General features: G+C 41.0%; 1 long non-coding RNA gene across 1 annotated transcript; it reads left to right on the top strand.

Moving 5' to 3' along the window:
* The first annotated feature begins 10,194 nt into the window (after positions 1-10,194).
* LOC105070458 (uncharacterized) lies at positions 10,195-14,415 on the top strand. Its single transcript, XR_012504939.1, has 3 exons — positions 10,195-10,427; positions 12,638-12,739; positions 14,172-14,415. It is a non-coding gene; the product is annotated as an uncharacterized LOC105070458 (long non-coding RNA).
* The last annotated feature ends 237 nt before the right edge of the window (positions 14,416-14,652 follow it).

The raw sequence follows: 14,652 nt of genomic DNA, 5'->3' as shown, positions 1-14,652 counted from the left end.
GGTCCAGAGCTTGGCCCAGCCAGCAAGGAGTGGGGTATGGGGAGTGTGGGCAGGCCATGGTAAGTCCAGGCAGGGGCACCAGGACAAGGTCCACAGCCCTGTGCCTGGCGGGTTGGGCACAGGAAGCTGAGGCTCGGGCTCCTGCTAGCCACCACATCTGGGCTAGATTGGTAAAAGCCACTCTGAGGGAACCCCAGTCAGGGGCTTTGGGCATTTGGGTGCGTGCCCCCTTCCCCCTGGAGCAGGGGCAGTTTTGGCCTAGGTGGGCCCAGGGCTCTGGAAGCCTCTCTGGGGCAGGATGCACCCCAGCTAGAGCTCAGGTAGGGTAACTGGTGGGCTGTCTGCTTTGGCAGCGGCAGCAGCAGCAGAGGTGGAACCCAAGATGTCCCTCTGTCCAAATCTGGGGTTCAGGTGTGGAGCTTGGCTGCCTAGGGTCAAGGGGGCTTGAGGTGGTTGCTGGAGGGGGTAGGGGGTGGGCCATGGAGTCTAGGGGTGGGGGGTTGGGAGGGTTACTGAGAGCGGAGTCCAGAAGGGACAGGCCCTCAGTGGGATAAGACAGCATGGAAGCAGCAGCAGTTGCTCCCTCTTCCTAGGTCTGGGCCATAGAAGCAATGCCCAACAGAGAGGTGGCAACTGTAGTGCCATCTCAGGGGCTCTCTCAGACCCTGGAGGCTTGACCTGTGTGTGGTCTGGGCTCAAGACCAGGCAGAGAGGTCCGCTAAGGCTGCTGCGTTTACAGACTTCAACTTTCTAGGCCACCTTCTCCAAGAACCTGTGGGTGTCTGCAGGGCCAGGAACAATGGCTCTTGCTTCTGCATCTCAATCCTATGCTTGCTACAGAAGTGGTCATGAATGGCCCAATGTGGAGAGTCAGGACTGTCAGATTGCAGCCACTTGGTTGCAGGACAAGCTGCCTTTCCCCAGCTCCACCAACAATCAAGCATGTCTGCCAATCTAGGGCAGTAGTCCTTGCTGAACTGCTCATGCATTTGTGTTGTGCATTGCTTGTCTAGTCTGTTACACAGTCCATCCTAATTCAATTACAGGCCTCGAGGTCCTAATCCTTTGGCGGTAGTGGGACTTTTAGACGTCACTATGTCCAGGATAGGGGATCAGCTGTGCAGGTTGGCCCTCTAGTTCCAAGGTGGTTTGAGATGTGGAGGTTAGCTGTCCTGTTCCAGTAGGGACTGAGGTGGTTTTAAATGAGTAGATGTTGTAAACGCTATATGGAGGAAGATGATCTTGCAGAGGGACTGTGGCCATTTCTTTTCTGCACTTTATCTTTAAAATGGTTCTTATCACAGTGTAATTAAGGATCAGTTATTTTTGTGCCCATTCATAAAAGCAATACCCGGATTGTCCAAACATATCATCAAAGCCTCACTACAGAAAATTTTATTTGCTATTTTTAAATTAGGAAAAAAACCCAAACTACTCCTTATCAGTCATTAGAAACAAAGCACATTCAGAGTTATATTTATACCTGCAGAATCTTAATCTTATTGTTTAGAAATTAGTAACAATTTTTTCCTCTCTGGAATTTTCCCCTGAAACCTAATTAGTTTGCCTTGAAGAATCTTTTGTCTTATTCCCACCATTTGTCTTATTCCCACCATCTTTCATTAGGTTGAAAATCTACATTAAAATTTTTGTTTTTATTGGAAAAACACCTTAAAATATAATTTACTATATAATAAATTTTTTCTGTATTGGTCAATAGTGTTAAGTATATTCTTGTTATGCTATTAGATCTCCAGAACTTTTCCATGTTGCAAAACTGATCTCTTTACTCTCTAAATAATTCCCTGTTCTCCCTCCCACCAGCCACTGGTACCCACCATTCTTTATTTTTCTATGAATTTGACTACTTACCACTTATCTGTGGAATCCTAAAGCATTTTTTTCTATATGACTAGCTTATTTCACTTGCATTTTTGTCCTCAAGTTTTATACATGTCTTTCCATGTCACAGGACTTCCTTTCTTTTAAGGAAAGAATAAAACTCCATGTTCTGTATATATCTTATTTATCCATCCATCTGAAGACCAACATTTGGGTTGTTTCCACCTCTTCACTATTGTGAATACTGCTGCTATGAAAGTGAGTTTGCAATATCTCTTCAAGACTCTGCTTTCAATTATTTTGGATATATATCTAGAACTTGGATTACCTGGTCATATGGAAGTTCTCTTCAGTTTTTTAAGGATCTGACACACTGTTTTCCATAGTGGTTGTTCCGTTTTCAAATCCTAGCAGCAATGCACAGGGTTTGAATTTCTGTACATTTTCATCAGTGTCATTATCTTGTTTTATTTTGGTAGTAGCTATGTTAATATGTTGGAGGTAATATCTCATTATGGTTTCAATTTGCATTTCTCTAAGTCAAGGTCAAGATGGCAAAGTAGTAGGACCACGAGCTTGCCTCTCCTCAAAACTACAGCAAAATCACAACAGACTACTAAGCAACCATCAGAAAAGAGACTGTAACCTAGCAAAAAAGATCCTCTTCAACTGGAAACAAAGAGGGAACCTCAGTGGGATGGTAGGAGGGGCATGCTCGCTATATAATTGGGCCCCATACCCCCTGGGTGGGCAACCCACAAGCTGAAGAATAATTAAGTTGTAGAGGCCCTCCTACAGGAGTGAGAGTTCTGAGCCCCATGTCAGGCTCCCCAGCCCGGGGCTCTGGCATTGGAAGGAGGAGACTCCAGAACATCTGATTTTGAAGGCCAGAGGGGCTTAACTCCACAAGCCCCAAAGGACTGGGGAAAACAGAGACTTCACTCTCTTGGGAAGTGCACACAGAATTTTGCGTGCCCTGGATCCAAGGGCAGAGTCAGTGACTTCATAGGAACCTGGGCCAGGCCTACCTGCTGGTTTTGGAAGATCTCCTGGGGAGGTAGGGGGTGGCTGTGGCTCACCTAGGGGACATAAAACCTGGTGGAGGACATTCCAGGAGTGTTCATCTACATGAGCTTTTCTGGAGGCTGGCATCTCACTTGGATCATTAGTACCAAGACCTAGCCCCACCCAATAGCCTGTAGGCTTAAGTGCTGGAAGCCTCAGGCCAAACAACATACTGGGTGGGTACACAGCCCCACCCATCAGCAGACTTCCTGAGCCACAAATGCCTCTCTAGACACAGCCCTTCCCACCAGAGGTCCAGGACCAAGCTTCACCCAGCAGTGGGCAAGCACTGACTCCTCCTACCAGGAAACCTGCATAAGTATCTAGTCCAGCCTTATCCATAAGGGGGCAGATACCTGAAATAAGAAAACAACAATTCCAAAGCCTCTGGAAGGACTCTACAAACACAGCCCAGACTCTACACTGGGCTGGGCCATGGCCCTTGGGTGACAAGAGAGGAGTGTACTGCTGGGACACATAGGACGTCTCCCACAGAGGGCCACTTCTCCAAGGTCGAGAAACATAACTAACCTACCTAAAAATACAAATAGAAAGTCAGACAACATGAGGTGGCAGAAGACTATCTTCTAGGCCAAGGCACAAGATAAAATCCCAGAAGAAATAAGTGATGAGGAGACAGGCAATCTATCTGAGAAAGAGTTTAGAGTAATGATGGTGAAGATGTTCAGAGAACTCAGGAGTATAGATACACAAAGGGAAGTTTTTAGCAAAGATTTATAAAATATAAAGAATACCCATAGTTGAAGAATACAATTACTGAAATGAATAACAGACTAGAAGGAACCAAGAATAGACTAAACGAGGCAGAAGAATGGATCAGTGAGCTAGAAGACAGAGTAGTGGAATCACTACCAAACAACAGAAAAAAAGAATGAAAAGAAATGAAGATGGTTTAAGAGAACTCTGGGCAACATAAAAGGCACCAACCAATATTCACATTATAGGGGTCCCAGAAAGAGAAGAGAGAGAGAAAGGACCTGAGAAGATGTTCGAAGAGATAATAGCCAAAAAATTCCCTCACTTGGGAAAGGAAACAGTCACCCAAGTCCAGGAAGCACAGAGTTCCACACAGGAGTAACCCAAAGAGGAACACCCCAAGGCACATAGTAATCAAACTGACAAAAATTAAGGATAAGGAGAAAATATTAAAATCAGCAAGAGAAAAGCAACAAATAACACACAAGGGAACTCCCATAAGGTTATGCACAGCTAAAGATACAATCAACAAAATGAAAAGGCAACCTACAGAATGGGAGAAAATGTTTGCAAATGATGCAGCTGACAAGGGGCTAATCTCCAAAGTATATGAATAGTTCATACAGTTTAATATAAAAAAATAACCCAATCAAAAAAAAGGGCAGAAGACCTAAATAGACATCTCTCCAAAGAAGGCATCCAGATGGCCAACAAGCACATGAAAATATGCTCAACATCACTGATTGTTAGAGAAATGCAAATCAAAATTACAAATGAGGTATTGCCTCACACCAGTCAGAATGACCATCATTAAAAAGTCCACAAACGATAAATGCTGGAGAAGGTGTGGAGAAAAAGGAACCCTCCTACACTATCAGTGGGAATGTAAAATTGGTACAGCCACTATGGAGGACAGTATGGAGATTCCTCAAAAAACTGAAAAGACTTACCATATGATCCAGCAATCCTACTCCTGGGCATATATCAAGAGGAGAATATAATTTGAAAAGACACATGCACCCCAATGTTCACAGCAGCACTGTTTACAATAGCCAAGACATGGAAACAACTCAAATGTCCATTGACACATGACTCGATAAAGAAGACTGGGGTGTGTGTGTGTACATAATGGAATCCTATTCAGCTATAAAAAATAATGAAAAATGCCATTTGTGGCAACATGGATGGACCTGGATATTGTCATTCTAAGTGAAGTAAATCAGAAACAGAAAGAAGAATACCATATGATATTGCTTATATGTGGAATCTAAAAAAAGGACACAAATGAACTTATCTCAAAAAAAAAAAAAAAAAAAGAAACAGACTCAGACATAGAGAACAAACTTATGGTTACCAGGGGTTAAAGGGGGTGGGAAGGGATTATTTGGGAATTGGAAATTTGTACCTCTTGGGGAGTGATGGACAAGTGAGCTATCTTGATTATGGTGGTGGTTTCATTGGTGTATACATCTATGAAAATTCATCAAATTGTGTATCTGAAATATTTGTAGTTTACTGTACAGGAACCCTACCACAATAAAGGTGTTAAAATATTTTTTAAAATTTGCATTTCTCTAAAGATCTATGATGTTATGCACCTTTTCATTTTCTGTTTGGCCATCTATATATCATCTTTACAGAAATGTCTATTTAAAGTCCTCTGCTCATTTGTTATCAGGTTTTTGTTTTTAAGCTTGTAGGGGTTCTTTTAATATAGTAGATAATAACACCTTATCAGATACGTGATTTGCAAGTATTTTCTCCCATTCTGTAGGTTATCTCTTCAATCTGTTGATTGTGCCCTTTGATTCACAGTTTTTAGTCTTATGTAGTCTGATTTGTCTATTTTTGCTCTTGTTGTGTCAACCAAAGAAAAAGGCACACAACCTAAAAGTTTCGAGTTCAGTTTATTCCAGGATATTATCGCCTGAGAGACAGCCTCTCAGCTCTGAGGAACTGCTCAAAGAGGTAAGGGAGGAGCCAGGATATATACAGGAATTTTTTTGCTGGAAAAAATATTTAGATGAACACCAAAAGATAACTGCTAATCACAAAAAACAGACATCTCAAGTTAATGATTTTAGTGCTTTGCTATGTATGGGAATATGCAAGGATCTGGGCTCACTGAAATTATTCCTTAGATATGCATCTTAATTATCTAGGGTCGTAATCCAGTGCACAAAATACTTTTCTCCATCCTGAATTACCCTCAGGGCATATCTCCAGGGGGTAGCTTCAGGGCAGTGGCTGATGGCTTGATCCAGGTCAATATTGTAGAACTAAAATGGCGGGGAACATTCTTTGTTTACTGGAATGGCAGGCAACGTTTCCTGTCCACAGCTGCCCTTGCTTCTCATGTCATATCCAAGACATCATTGCCAAAATCACTGTCAAGTAAGTTGGACCCGTTTTCTTCAAGGAGTTGTATAGTTTTACATCTTACAGTTTAGGTCTTGTTTTAATAGAGATACTGGGGATTGAACCCAGGATGTTGTGCGTGCTAAGCACGCACTGTACCACTGAGCTATACCCTCCCCTCCTTTACATTTAGGTCTTTAATATATTTTGAGTTAGTTTTTGTATACGGTATAACATAAGTATCAAACTTCTTTCTTTTGTATACAGATATCTAGTTGGCCCAACAGTATTTGTTGAAGAGACTGTATTTTGCCATTGAGAACTATTGGAACCCTGTTGAAAGTCATTCGGTCATACACAGTGGTATTTTCTGGGCCCTCTAGTCTTCTCCACTGGTGTATATATCTGTCTTCATGCCAGTACCACACTGTTTTGATTAGTGTAATACTTTTCTGTAGTAGGTTTTGAAATCAGTAAGTGTGAGACCTCCAACTTTGTTCATTTCAGAGACTGAGTATTTGGAGGTCCCTTGAAATTCCTTACGAGTTTTATAATTTTTCTATTTTTGCAAAAAATTTTGTTGGTATTTTGATAGTGATTGCACGGAATGTGTAGATAGCTTTGGGTATTATTACCGTCTTAACAGTATTAAGTCCTCCAGTCCATGAACACAGGATGTCTTTCCATACATTTGTGTATTCTTTAATATTTTCTTCAGTGTTTTTTTGTTTTCAGTGTACAGGTCTTTGACTTCCTTGGTTAGGTTTATTCCTCAGTATTTTATTCCTTTTGATGGTATTGTAAATGACATTTAAAAATCTTCCTTTATAGATTGTACATTTAAATTTTTATTTCTTTTAAAAGCTGCGTTGTTTCAGACCCTCATATTTCAGATATCTATAAACAGATAAAAACATCAACCACTATTATTCCCATCACTTGCAGAAAGATCCTAAAAGCTTGGGGTTTGCTTTTTCATATTATTAAGCACACACATGGAAATGGAGTTATTATTTTAGGTAAAAAATTCACCTTTATGATCTATACTGTTAGGCAACCATCAATTCTTTCAAAACTTCTAAGTTAAAATATTATAATTGAAATTCCTAGTTTGTCTTTAAAAAATCCCAGCACAGGAGACTGATTGAAATGATTGAAAGAGCCTCCTCCAACATTCCACTGCCAACTAGTAAACATAATAAATAGCCTGGTCATTTAACCTGCTTTTTTAAAAAAACATGTATAAATGATCAACAGGATGTGGGATTCTGGATATACATGCAGCAGACAAATTTATATAACAGATTTTTGCCCTTGGTTAATTTGTATGACTATGTAATGATCTACATTTTTTTCCAGATTTGTCCAGGGTCCAGAATGCATATGAAATTTCTTATAAGTAACCAAATATAAACAATGTATTTGTAACAAAGGGTGGCAGAATATGCCACCTAAAAATGCGCCATTTTGGCATAAGGATTATTTTAAGATGAAGGCAAATACGAAGAAGCAGATACAAGAAAAGCTCCCTGTCCTCCCCTTATTTACCTAAAAGCAGGATATAAATTCTCAAAGGTGTCCCTCCCCCCTTCTCTACCAGGAAGGAGAAAAGTTACTCCCTGGAGAAAACACTAGACCCTTACCAACCTGGAAGTGGCACCAGAGGAATCTACATACGATCTACCAAGTGGCCTTTGTCTACATTACTTTCCCATATATTTGCCTTCTCACAGTTGGTGCCCTGGAACTTTCAAGGTTCTTTTCCATTATCACTTCTCTAAAAATGTATTGTTCCTTTGCTAAAATACTATGTAAAATCAAGTTCTAACCAAACTTTTGAGTTTCCCATTTCTAGGGACTCTCATGCGTCACAAGCATGGTATACATGTTAATAAACTTCTAGTTATTTTTGATCTTTCTTTTCTTATAGTGACCCCAACTAAGAACCTGGAATATTTTAAAAAATTATTTTTCCTCCCTTCCATTGGGCAAATGATATTTGCAAATGATGTCTGTCATGCAATAATAAAGTGAAAAATTTACCATTCACAAAACTATTTAGAAGTAAAAGAAGTTTAAACAAGTACACTTCCCAAAAGATGTCATCAGTTTGTATCATTCATAAGCCTGAGATTATGATAGGCTTAGCTGCTTCCTTCCCAGGTGAGAAGCAAGTTCCCAAGAGCAGGCACTGACTGTGTCCCACCGCCTCCTGCTCTTTGCCAAGAACCTGCTAGGGAGCCGGTGGCTCTTCTTCCGTGGCCTTCCCTGGACTGCTGTAGGTGGTGTCTACACCGCCTAAGTGGGTGGGGGTGCCTGGATCACAGTGACTTGCAGGCTTTTCCTGCATCACTGGTACCTTTATTTGTGTTTTCCTTCATTTTGAAAAAAGAACATGCTCTTCATGCAAAGTAAGGCTTGCATAATGGAGACACTGTAGTGTAGAGAGGAAAATAAAGTTAACTATTGAGATGAAAAGTATTAATTTGGGGCATGTATCATCACAGCATGTTGTTCCCTGAGGACAGAGAGAGAGGGGGATGCAAATAAACATCATTTAAAAACAACAGTCTAAGTAGCTGCCTAAGCTCCTGGGTAACATCCATCTACACCTGACCTTTGAATAACGGGTGAGGGGTGGGCTCCGCACAGCTGAAAATCGGTGTATACCTTGCAGTCAGCCAGCCTTCTGTGCATGTGGTTCACCTGCATCTACACAATGTCATTGTTTGCAGCTGTGGATTCAGCCAGCCTCGGATCATGTAGACTGTAGCATCTACTACTGAAAAAGGTTTGTGTATAAGTGGACCTGTGCAGCTCAAACCTGTGTTGTTCAAGGCTCAACTGTATTTAGTTGCTAAACAACTGATTGTTGAGATCTTTTTCTTGACTATTTCCATTGAGAAATGTAATCTTTACTTATTTTTTAAGGAAAAAAAAATCCATCTTCACAAATACAAAAGACTGAAGTCACGCCTGTCCACATCCAGGCCCCAGTGTAATCACCCTTAGAAGAAACACTTAAAAAAATATATCCATGGTCTCTGCATCAACCCCAGGGCACCATAACAGGCCTACTGATGCCCCTAACTCCTCAGAATTTCTGGCTTCCATTCTGCTCCCCAACAGATTATCTGAACAGGCTGTCTGGCTACTGCCAGCCTTGGTTCACGCTCTGAATCACAGCCCCTTTTCTCACCCATTCCCTGCTTTTAGGGCAGAGATGGTGGGAGTGTAACGGAATGCACAGCAGAATAAACACTAAGATGCCAAGGTTCACAGCAGAGAAAGGGTTTATTCACAAGGCAGCCAACTGAGGACACTGGAGGACAAATCTCAAATCCACCTCCCTGAAGGCAAGAGGCTCAGGGATAAAGGAGCAGAGTGGTCTGATAAAATACTTGTGCAGACCCAGTTGAATGGTTGCTGGTCTTGACCAGTTTGAACTGAGCAAGACTAGCTCCATGTTCCTGAAAAACAACTTAAAGATTAAACAGAGTGACGGGGACAGAGGTGGGGGAACCCTATGGAGATCAGGCAGATCATTGTGTGAGGAACACATCCTGTACCTCTTATTCATGTTATGCTGTTAAGTCATTCAGCCGCTGACAAATAGTCATTTTCCCTCCACTTTTGACTCAAGAGGTACTAGTTGGGTTTATGCCCAGAATTACGCTGACAATTTACGTAACTAAGATATGTTTAAAGACCTTCTCGGCTTTGAATTAATCAAGGCTCTAGCCACGCATTTAAGTGTGTGTGTGTGCCTGGATCTTTTTGGAATACATGTACAGACTGGTCCATACAGAGTACCTTACTTATGTAGCTCAGTCCAGTTTTGTAAGCTGTTTATAGCTACCTGACAGTGCTGAACAAAACCCAAACTATCACTTGCCATGTAGTGCCAGGACACTCATTCCTTTTTGGAAACAGTACGTTGTAAGTCTGAGGGAGAACATTTCTGTGTGGGTGTAGGTCTAATGGTTATTTGCTTCACTAACCTCAGGGGCAGGGGTTAGGTAAACAGAAAGGCTGATCAGTATCTTTGACCTCAAGCCTAAGTCCCAGCAAGTTACAGTGTGAAGTGACTAAATGGTCACAGTGGATTACATCACAATGGGTTTGCTGTATAAAGCCCAGAGCATTTTAAAGCTTAGGCTTATTTCTCCTAAGGGTAGGTAGTGGCTGGGTGGGTTTCTTTTACAGAGCTAGAAACAGACTGGTGGGTTTTGTTGTTTTTTACCTTTTTTTCACACTGAATCCTTATTTAGGGAAATTGATTTGTACCTGTGGCAAAGGTATTCAAAAATATATTTTTTTCCTATTCAGGTCACAGTTTTGTAAGAAAATCAAAGGGCATGATCAACAGCTTGTGCACTGCCTTGGTGTGGAACCAGAGTTCAAGCACAGACAAAAATCAGACACTGATTTCCCACTTCTGATAGGTAAGTACCAGCTTCAGTTGTGCTTTGGTTCTGCTACCCTCTTCTGTACAATAGGCTCCTCTCTCAAAGCAGGTCCCTCACTCAACTTCCTCGGTTAGTAACTGGTTAGCACTGCGTCCATGTATACTCAGTTGCCATAATTGCTCACTATGATGATGAGGAAAGGTCTGCCCGTGCGTTTCAAAGATCAACCTGTTTGCTAAGTTCCAATACCCCTGAACTCAGTCTAAATCAAAGCCCAGAAAGGACCATTATTTTACGAGCACTGATTTCTCACATCTGATGGCTATGGAACATAATTCCCAGGTATACTTTGTGTTTCACCCCCTTCATTTTCACCAGGATGACTTTGTGAAATGTTTTAATCCAGTTTTATACCAGTGCCAGAGAGGTGTGTTCTTAATGCTCAAGACTGAGCAAAGGCAGGGCTATTTCAGTAACCGGAGACCTTCTGAAGCTATCAAAGTAGCCTGATATTTTCATAAACCCTAGAGCTAGGAAGGCATATCAGGTGATCCTGTTAGTTCCCTCGGGGTTGCTGAGGATAGGACCTCTGTCATCCTACATTGGAATCTCTGAAGGATGATGTGAAATGTCCCTTGGGAAAGGTACTTTGCTATCATGCCTCCTGGTTGAGCAGTTTAATTTATACCTAGCTGAAATCTTTACTGGGAAGGATTAAACATGAACTCCTTTGTCATTTCTTTACAAGAAGAAAACCACAGCTGTTGATGCCAATTCTGCTATTCTTTTGGTCTATAGCACAGGGCAGGCTCAGAGTAATACCGAAAGATGACTAGCTTATTATGATTTATGATGTATTGTTCTTTTGTGATTTTTATAGTAATACACACATAGGTGATTTAGAAAATGGTACAACTTTGAGGAGGGGGTCATACGGCCCTATTTTGCAACATGTGTACTGGCTGATCACCTCTATGGACCATATGTATCATTGGCACACCTTCATGCTGATGTGGGGAAGTGGGTCAGGGTTCAGCAGACATTGGCTTCATGTGCTGCATGCCAGCTGCTTATGGCGATTGTGTTCTGTGCGTCAGCAGTTGGGGCACGGAGAGATGAGGGGACCAGGGCAGAGGAGGTCGTCAGCATCATAAACCCCTTATGACCTCATCAACCTGCCACCTCTGATTTTGAATAAATCCTTTTAGTTCTCCAGGTTCCATATCTTCAACTAACTTATAGGTCAAATAAAGGAAAAGTTTCTACATTTTTATGGTCAAGGGCCTTTTGGGAAGCTGATGAAGAGTGTGGAAATTAATTTTAAAAAACTCACATGTGCACATACACACAAATTAGCAGATACTTCAGGAACTTTAAGGAAACTTGTGGATTTCTCTTAAGAGCTCATGGACTTAGGGAGCTCACTGTCGCATTCAGTTTCACACAGGTGTGATTCTAGTGCCATCCATCATTCAAGTCATATCAGGCCCGTGCCTGAAACTCTCCAGTGATTTCCCGTTGAAATGAGAATGAAAATAATTGCCAAGCGTGGCCAGCAGTGAACAAGACGAGGCTACCCTTTGCCCTGATTACTTATCCACTTTGTTCCTTGGCTGCTTTGGCCCAGACACCTATGTTCTGGGTGTTTCTTTAAAAAGTTTTACTGAAAGAGGTATAATTGGCTGAAGGTAAACTGCTCTATTTAAAGTATACAATTTGATAAATATTGACGTATGTTACACCTGAAAAATGATCACCACAGTCAAAATAAGGAACACATCCATCACACCGTGTTTCTTGCTCCCTCGGCATACGTTGTCGTGGAAGCTACACTGTTGCTCCAAAGAGGTTCTTTAGTTATTTATTCCGTGCTTAACTAGGGATATAATTTACTATTAAGGCAGTTTCATGTGTACTAAGAAACATGTACCTAGAGTGTCTGAAGGTTCCTGAGAAGTTCCTTTCCTTACATACTTGATATTTCCTGCCCTAGATCAAATGTTACCTAAGTAAAATCTTTCACAGGAATCTTGAATTAATGGGTGTTATAGTATAGCTTCCTATTGCTGCTTTTGGTTTAAGGGTCATTTTGAGTCTTAGTCATTGTAAATGTGGAGATTTTGGCACATTTCCACCCATAAATTGTTGAATTCATTACGTTAGCTAAGGAAAGAGTATGTGGTAGTTTATGATTTATGTGTGGGATAGGTGTACTATGTGTACATTTATAGTGGTCATCATTGCAGAAAAATGAAGAATTCAGAACCCAACCGTAAACTCAAGACAAGCCGCAAAAATAGGAATAGAAACTCAAAGACCTTGGAACAGAATTGCAGCATGAAACCCAGGTAATGAAAGCACATATTATCTTGTCCGATGGAAGGAAAAGGTGACCAAAAGCTGACTTACTGGCAATTATCTGTTTTCGTTTAAACCACTCTACAGATAGGATTTTCAAAAAAATACATAATTTCCATACGGGGGAAGAGCTCATTAGTTTTAAAAAAAATGCCATGGATTTTGTGACAGAATATATTATAGAAACAAAAATTGTTGAGAGGAAAATCATGATGATTTGAAAAACTGGGACCACAGAATTCCCTTTCAAAAAGAAAATTCTAAAAGCTTTTTACACGTCTGCAAATCTCAACTGCCATCGTTTCAAACATGAAAACTTTACATATCCACCTACATTATTTATGACAAAAAGATCCCATTCTACACTTAAAATCGTTATTCGGGGTGGGGGGTCAAGACATCTGTCTTGAGGGAATATGAAGTAGTGATTAATTTTTCTGTATACTTCTGCAATCTCGACTATCATCATTTCAAAACCTGTAAACTTTGTAGTTCCACAGATCCACCTACATTCTATTCTCTTTGCAAGTACCCATGGGGGCTTGTTAATCTTAAGTAGGTGGTCTACCCTTGACAACCGATTAAGTACTCTCCTCAAGACAGCTTACGCTCGGAGGTAATGTGCAGCATGTGAAGACTATCTTAATATAGTAGACTCCCACTAGATGTTTTGTCTTAAATTGTTCTGTATCCACAATTCTGCCAAGAAGTATGTGACCAGTGAACTCCAAGTGACGCAGTCTGGTGGCTTTTTCCTGGCCTCATTCTGCTTCACTTTATAAAACTGGGTTTCTTTTCAATAAAGCTTTCATTAAAAAAAAAAAAAAATCCTACTTTCCTTTTCGCATCTCTGAGAGCTGAGCCGGGCTCTCTCCCCTTTTCCACACCCCGATAGCTGCTGCATCAGACAGGGAATGGAAACAGGTCTGAGAAGAACTACATTCAGATCCTAATCATGCTTCAAATGAGTATGTGACATTTGATCAGTCACCTAAACTTTTAGAGTTTGTTTCCTCTTCTAAAACAGTGAGATGAAACTACTTATCATACCTACATTACAAACCAAAAAGAGGAAAAACTTTGGATAAGCCTTATTCTTATGCAAATGGATATTACTTAACTAATTACTGGCAGTAGAAAACAGCTCAGTCACTGCTGCTATATAAGACACCCTTTGTGCCCCACTTAGGGATTAGATGAGAATGCCAACTCTTCTTCTAGCAGTAGTCACTGTGTAGTGTTTAAAATGTTCATCAAACATCTATACAAGTCCTTTGCATGCACGATTAAGCCCTCAAATGCTGACAAATTAATAAGCAGTGTATACTTGATTTTAAAAAACCCCACAAACATCTACTGCTGTATATTCTGGGCTTCATATTCTATTGCAAGCATTTAAACATTGGACTATTTGTATTACAGGAGCATGGACTCACAGGGGGCTCTTAAATTCCAGGACCACCTCCACTGCATCCACAGGCAGGTGAGGGGCCATCCCCACCACCGTCTCTACCAGTGCCACCTCTACCCACAGGAATTGCTCCTCCTCCTCCTCCAACTCCTTTATCTCTACTAAATGGTACACCATACCCACCACCATCACCTTTGTTTGGGCATCTCCTGGTGTAACCTAAAACATGAAGCAGAAATAAATGTATAAAACTGACCTTCATGAATTGATTCTCGAACTGCATGACTTGATTCTCCGTGAAGACAATCAAATTGTCAGCGGTAAAATTTTGACTAGAGGTTTTTGACATTTTTCTAATTCATAGCTGTGTAAAAGTACGGAATATTTTCAGAGAACTAACTGTTGACTCTAACTTTCCTTTGTGAGCTCACCAACTTATGCTCCTCTTTCAGTGTATAGTTTTCTCAATAAGGTTAGCCCTCAGTATCCGTC

This window comes from Camelus bactrianus, unplaced genomic scaffold (assembly GCF_048773025.1).
Source record: "Camelus bactrianus isolate YW-2024 breed Bactrian camel unplaced genomic scaffold, ASM4877302v1 HiC_scaffold_111, whole genome shotgun sequence".
NCBI lineage: Eukaryota > Metazoa > Chordata > Mammalia > Artiodactyla > Camelidae > Camelus > Camelus bactrianus.
The sequence above is the reverse complement of the archived record's forward strand: the minus strand, read 5'-3'. Positions and strand labels throughout refer to the sequence as shown.